At 49.0% G+C, this 6,740-nt stretch overlaps 1 long non-coding RNA gene across 1 annotated transcript; it reads left to right on the top strand.

Annotated features, from left to right (window-relative positions):
- Positions 1-641: 641 nt before the first annotated feature.
- Positions 642-6,370, top strand: LOC308643697. The gene is made up of 3 exons (XR_014020779.1): positions 642-940; positions 2,756-2,879; positions 6,182-6,370. It is a non-coding gene; the product is annotated as an uncharacterized lncRNA (long non-coding RNA).
- The last annotated feature ends 370 nt before the right edge of the window (positions 6,371-6,740 follow it).

Raw genomic sequence — 6,740 nt, 5'->3', positions numbered from 1 at the left:
CTGGAGGGGAAGTGAGTTTACCATGTTCAGGACACAGCAGTGCAGGATGCACCACAGTGCAGTTTTCGACATGATGGGGTTCCCAATAATGTTGAGGTTTTCGTGGGAGTTGGTGCCTAAAAGATGGAGACGACAGATGGGTTCAGAATGGAAGTTGATGTTCCTTCCAGTGGCTGAGCTGGTGTGACTGCATCCATGCTGTGTTCATGAGGCGCTGCAGGGCTTCTGAGGTCCACTGGGGAGCATTTTCCAGAGAGAAGTCTGCAAAGACTTAACCCCATCTGACTCACCATTAGCCTGTATTAAAATCAAAATGCACTTCACGGCTTAACTTGTTAGGAAGTAGGAGTTGGGAGAGAGTAATGTGCAGGCTTCCCCATCGGGTTTGATTTATGATTCTGCCATGGTTCTGAAACACAGTGTTTTAGATTGAGTGAAACACAATCTGAGTCTCTGTGACCAGAGGTCTGGGTGGCAGCCCATATTCTCACAATCGACCATTGATCCTCATGTGGATGGATTGACACAGACAGATGGAGGGGCCCAGTGACCTAACTTCAGGCTTAATGTGTTTATTTGCCTTTGCTCATGCAACCACAAGGAATCACAACCCCAAATAGCCAGTGGGTGGAGAGGTACATGTTCATGTCTCTAGGAGTTAACAACACATTTTGCAGAGCTCCAAGCCAGGGACAATTCACCTTCCCAGGACCTTGGCCAGCAGGCCCATGTTGCTGAAATGTCTTCACAGCACCAGGACTGGACCTCAGAGTCAAGTGGCCCCTGCAGGCCCTGAACGGCAGCAGTGGCAAGGGACTTCCGGGGACTTCTCTCCTGAGGAAATCACCCCTGAGACACCGGCATCCATCTGAACTTGGCGGAACGGTAGCCACAGCCCTCCTTCACCTGGGAACAGACAGGCTGCCTTCTAAATCATGGGGTAAGAAGGCATCGCATACAGATGGCCTAACCTCATGTGTCTCTCTGTTGGAAAGTCACGCCACTTATTCCTAATACACGCTGAGAATCACATTCAAAATGTGATTAAACACCACCAGCCAAGGACGGCTATTACGCTTAGCAACTGATTAGCAAGGGAGGGGGGTGCACATGGTGCACAGGGTAAATGGATCTTCTAAATGACAATGTTGGTCTGTCTGCATTTTGTTGTTAGTGAAATGGTTGGGAACACACATAACTAATAATGCTAAAGAGCAGAATGTCGAGATACAAATCTTAATAGCCTCATTTAAATTAAATTTGTATTGATTGTCCTTCTAATTATTTTTCCCAGCCTCCGACCAGGGCCCTTTCCTCCTCCATGGTGGAAGGCCCTCTACCTGCCCCAGGACTCCGTGAGATGCACCTATTCTGAGAAGTCAAAGGCCTGCTAAAGCAAACCTGCAAAGACATGTAGCTGAAGCCTTTGGTCTTTCTTTCTAAGATCTCATCTGGAAAATATTGTAGAAACTTCAAGCCAGACTCTCAGACTACATTTGCTATCATAAGAAGAGTCTCCAATGGGCGGCATCGCGGAGGTCTCCTGCCACATGTCGGTCCTGACTCATGTAAGCGCTCCCTTCTGTGAGGTATGCAGAGAGCTTGAAGACACTCTGATTAGCTCATTCACATTCAGCAAGCGGCCCCTGGGCACCGGAGACAGATTTCCCAGCCTGGAGTCAGGTACTTTGAACAAATCTGCTCTACGCTAGAAGCATGTCCATTTATAAACTGGCCAGACACGGCAGTTAGGAGGCCACATGAGCTGCTTCCCAACTCCTAAGCCAACGCAGCCCTCTGTGCACACGCAGGGACAGCAGGGGCCCAGGGCCTCTTTGGAGCATTCCACCCACCTGGACAGACATGCCCAGGAGACCCTCAGGGGCAGAACATCTCCTTTAGTTACCACAGGTTACAAGTACAACTCTCAGCCAGGCTCAGTGGCCCACGCCTATAATCCCAGTGGCTCAGGAGGCTTGTGTAGGAAGATCCCAAGTTCAAAGCCAGCCTCAGCCACTTAGCCAGGCATTAAGCAACTTAGCAAGACCCTGTCTCAAAACAAAAAATAAAAAGGCTGGGGATGTGGCTCAGTGCTTAAGCACCCCCGGGTTCAACCCCTGATACAAAAACAAAACAAAAACAAAAACAGTACCTCTCTCTTCTGGGATTTAGAGCTTTAGGGATGGGGCCCTGGAAGGGCCAGAGTTTACACAAGAGGAGAGTCTGCCTGGGAGGAAAGCGCAGCCAGGGGCAGGCAGAGTGGAGAGTGAGAGGCTGGCCCAGACGCAGACACCACACCTCTGGGTTCAGTCACACCAGCTTTTTTTTCATTTTAATACAGTCTTTATTTTGTAGAGTATGTTTTAGTCAGATTTTTGTCATTGCTATGACCAAAAGACCTGATGAGAACAATTATAGGAGGAACAGTCGCTGGGGCTCATGGTTTCAGAGGTCTCAGTCCATAGAAGGTCAGTTCTATTGCTCTGGGCCTCAGTGAGGCAAAACATCATGGCGGAAGGGTGTGGAGGAGGAGAGCAGCTCAGGACATGGCACCAGGTAAGAGAGAGAGAGAGAAGGAGCACTTGAGCTCCCCTCACCATGGACAAAATATAAACCCCAAAGCCACGTCCTCAATGACCACTCCTCCAGCCACACCCCACCTGCCTACAGTGATGTCCAGCTAATCCCTGCAGGGACTAAGGCACTCTCTAACCCATTCCTCCACCTCTGAACCCTCTCACATCTTCTCACACAGGACCTCTCTGTACATCTTTTGGCTTACGGAAGAGCTGTGTGGAAGGAGCCGCATTTCCACTGTGCCCTGCTCACCCACCTCCAGGTGCAGTGTGACCCCACAGCAGCGACGGCACCTGTGGCACGTGGGTACCCAGGGAGCCTGCTCAGACGCAGCCCTCACAGGCTCCAGGGTTCACAGGGGGCTTCTCAGCACTGAGTGCTCTGTGGGTCTTGCCAAATGCATAAGGACAAGTGGCATCACTCACAGGGTCCCACCGCCCTCAAAATCCTGCATCTCCTCACTCCTCCCTGTGCCCCCATCAACCCCACAGGTCTTTTCGATGTCCCTGTCACTTTGGCTTCTTCAGAACATCACAGACTTGGGGTCATGGAGTTCGTCATTATTTTAAAGTGGTTTCTTATACAAGATGCAAAGTTGTTGTTAATCCGTCCTGTGAGCTCTGTGTTCTGACGGGTGAGTGAGACTATTAGATCCCACACGTTGACGAGGTCTTGCATTTAGGATTACTATTTTGTTATTTGTTTGGGTGTTGCCTAATTTGGACTGCCTAAGACCATCAGTGACAAAATCCACTGTGGTCATGTGTCTAGGGGACAGATGCTGACGAAGCTGAGCTGCCTTGGGCTAGGCAGACCCCAGGGCCATTCTGCTCAGCGCAGTCTCCTAGGCTCCTAATGGGCCATCACAGGAACCCTCCTTGTGCCTCTCAGAGAGTAGATGGCAGTTCAGAACACGCAGGGCTTCCCAACCTGGGCTCCATGCAGGCAAAGCAACACCCATGTCTGTTCTGTTGGCAAAGCAAGAAGCAGAGGTGTCCCTGGAGTTGAGGGGCCTGGATGTACCCCTGGCTTTTCACAGAGGAGTGGATGAGTCAGAGGACAAGGGAATCAACACCTCCCTCTACCACAGACCCCAGACGTAGATAGGTGGACAGACGCTGGGTGGACACCTATAGTATATGCACATAGGAAAGTCTGATTTAGAAAGGAAGGTCAGCAAAGCGCAGTGGCACATGCCTGTAATCCCAGTGGCTGGGGAGGCTGAGGCAGGAGGATCTCAAGGCCAAGTTCAAGGCCAGCCTCAGCAAAAGCAATACACTAGGCAACTTAGTGAGGCTCTGTCTCTAAATAAAATACAAAATAGGGATGGGGGTGTAGCTCAGTGATAGAGTGCCCCTGAGTTTAACCCCTGGTAGCTCCCCAAAAAAGAGAAAAAATAGGTTTCCATTAGAAAGAAAGGGCATATTGAGGACTGAGGACTGGCTATTGTCATTTGTACCATTACAGAGAGTAACTAGTTAATGTCACCCAGGGTAAAATGTTCCCACCCCACAGTGGTCATTCCCAGAAGAGACATGGAGGTGTGCTGTGTACACCTTTCTTGGGATGGTAAGAATTTTTCATTTTTTCTCCTTCGGCACCAGGCGAGTGGGTAGATGTAAATGTCTCCAGAGCCCTGCTGTCCAACTGGCACTCACAAGTGACATGTAGATTCTCAAACTGAAATTATGAAATAAAGTAAAATAAAAATCCAGCTCCCTGGCGGCTCCAGCCACACTTCCCTTGCCAGACAGTCCCACGTGGCTGCTGAGGGTCACAGCACACAGGAAGTCTGGCCAGCCAGGAGGCTCTTTGTTGGACAGCTCCGCTCCACAGCAGGGTGCTTCCTTATGTCACCTCTGTGCCCTGCGGGGACACTGGTTGTCATAACACTGCTGGTTTTCGGGTTGGCATGGTGGCGTCAGATGCTGACGTAACCTGGTCGTCTGGTCTGCAGGCTGAGTTTCCCTGCACTGTGTGTTTTAGTCAATATGTGGGGAGAGATAATGAAAGCCAGAGGTGTCCAAAAATGAGAAAAAACACAATGTGTCATGTGAAATAAAGTGAGGAAAAGGCTTCATACAGAAGGCTGGGAGCAGGCTGGGACGTCTCCCTCCAGGACTCTGTGCAGCGTGGTTTTCTCAGGCAGGTGACTCCATAGAACCAAGTCTGCAAACTTACTCTGATTTTAAATGTCGTGTTGAGACTTAGTCAAAATAGCGGGAAAGAATTTGCGTGGAACCTCATAAACCCGTCTCCCTCGCCATGCGCATTTTTATTTGTGGGTTGATGGGAACATGCCGTATATGGAGGGTGGAGGGAGTGAGAGGAGAGGACGCCTGGGTACTTAAATCCAGACTCCGGGAACATTGCTGTAATTCTGATTTAATGTCAGCTCTGTCAGAATCAAGCTCTCATCTTCTCCATGCAAATGATAATTTATGTCTTAATGGCGTGAACGCTTTACCTCCCACTGTTTTTTAAATCAAATTCAAGCCCATATCCCTCTTTTTAGAATACTATATGTTTCACTTTCACTTAGAGGTGGCTGTGTGAATTATAAAGTGTCTCAAGCTCAAAAGCAATCATATCTTAATTTCTAAAGTTTATCAGACAAAAAAAGCAGAGCCTTCTAGCTGCAGAGTGGTGAAATTATCCTGACTTATGGGATGGATATCTGTCTTCTTTAACCCTCCCCTGCCTCAGGAGAGAGACAAGGACCGGGTTCCTCAGCTGGGGGAGATCACCTCTCATTCCCCCTTTTCTTTCTGAAACATTTCATTTTGGTGGGGGCTAATTATAGTTCTTTCTGAATTTGATTTTTACTTGACTTTGGAAAAACGTAAATTGTTTTTGTTAAGATCGAACAGCTCTGGAGGCGTTTGGTAAAATTTAAGCACAACCCACTGATATTTAGGGTTTTAATTTGCTTTGTGTGGGATGCAGATTGTGGGTCTGAGTGTGGTTTCGTCTCTGACCTAGGTGGGAGCTGGGATCTTGAGGAGGAGAGCACCCAGTCCCAACCACAGGGGCTACTGTAACACACAGATCCATGGTTAAGCCCCAGTGGTAGAAATGAGGCCCCACGTCTGTCCCCAGAGCCCAAGGGGAGGAATTGCTGGGGCCAAACTGCTCTTTCTGACCCAGGGCCTGGTTCTCACTACAGCCTGAACGCCCCTCATCAAAGTCTGGAAAGAGACTTTCCCCCACAAGGCCATTTCAGATAAAGCAAGTATCTGAAGCAGAGCGCTTTTGGGCTCCTAGACAGCAAGATTCTTTCCCAGGGAAACAATTGAACTAAAGGAAAAGTTTAAAAGCAGACCTTGGAGGCACAGTGAGCCAGGCCAACTCTTCACAATATAGGGAGGTTGCAGGAGGGTGACCGTGCCTCTCAGAGGAGGGATGGTGCTTTAAAGGAAAGCAGCCTCCCAGGGTCTCTGGTCTCTGCACCTCCTCCTCCTTCCACCAGAAAACAGGGAACAGGGTGGTTTTCTTTTTTTTTCTTTCTTTTTTTTTTTTTTTTTTTTTTTTTTTTTTTTAGAGAGAGGAGAGAGAGAGAGAGGGGAGAGAGAGAGAATTTTTTTAATATTTATTTTTTTTTTAGTTTTCAGCGGACACAACATCTTTGTTTGTATGTGGTGCTGAGGATCCAACCTGGGCCGCACGCATGCCAGGCGAGCGCACTATCGCTTGAGCCACCTCCCCAGCTCCCAGGGTGGTTTTCTATGACATGCTTACTGGACTGTTAAAATGAATGACAGCTGCATTGTCTTGCTCCTTGGATGCTTCTTAAACCTCCGTGAGCATCTTTTGATGTCCTCTGAATATCATTCCACGCCTTGCAGACAGGGAACCTCATGCATCTGCAGTCTGGTGCAATGAGTGACTTTTCCCCTGTCTCCTACCTTTTGATGGAAGTATGGCCTTCTGAGGACCCTGGAGGGGCTGGAAGGGTGGCTCAAGGTGTTTGAAATTCTGTTGCTAGACCCGGGTCTCAGGCTGTGCCTGGATGGATTGCAATATTAACACAGGGCTTTATGATAGATTCTCCCACAAGAGTCACACACAGAGGTGGGACCTGTGGGCCAGAGACTCCCTCAAGTCAGGTTAGCAGGCAGGTTGGCTCTCAGGGACCCTCGGTTCTCTGAGCTGCAGAACAAGCC

The sequence above is a fragment of the Spermophilus citellus genome, assembly GCF_964194105.1.
Source record: "Spermophilus citellus genome assembly, chromosome: 3".
NCBI classification, from domain to species: domain Eukaryota; kingdom Metazoa; phylum Chordata; class Mammalia; order Rodentia; family Sciuridae; genus Spermophilus; species Spermophilus citellus.
The sequence above is the reverse complement of the archived record's forward strand: the minus strand, read 5'-3'. Positions and strand labels throughout refer to the sequence as shown.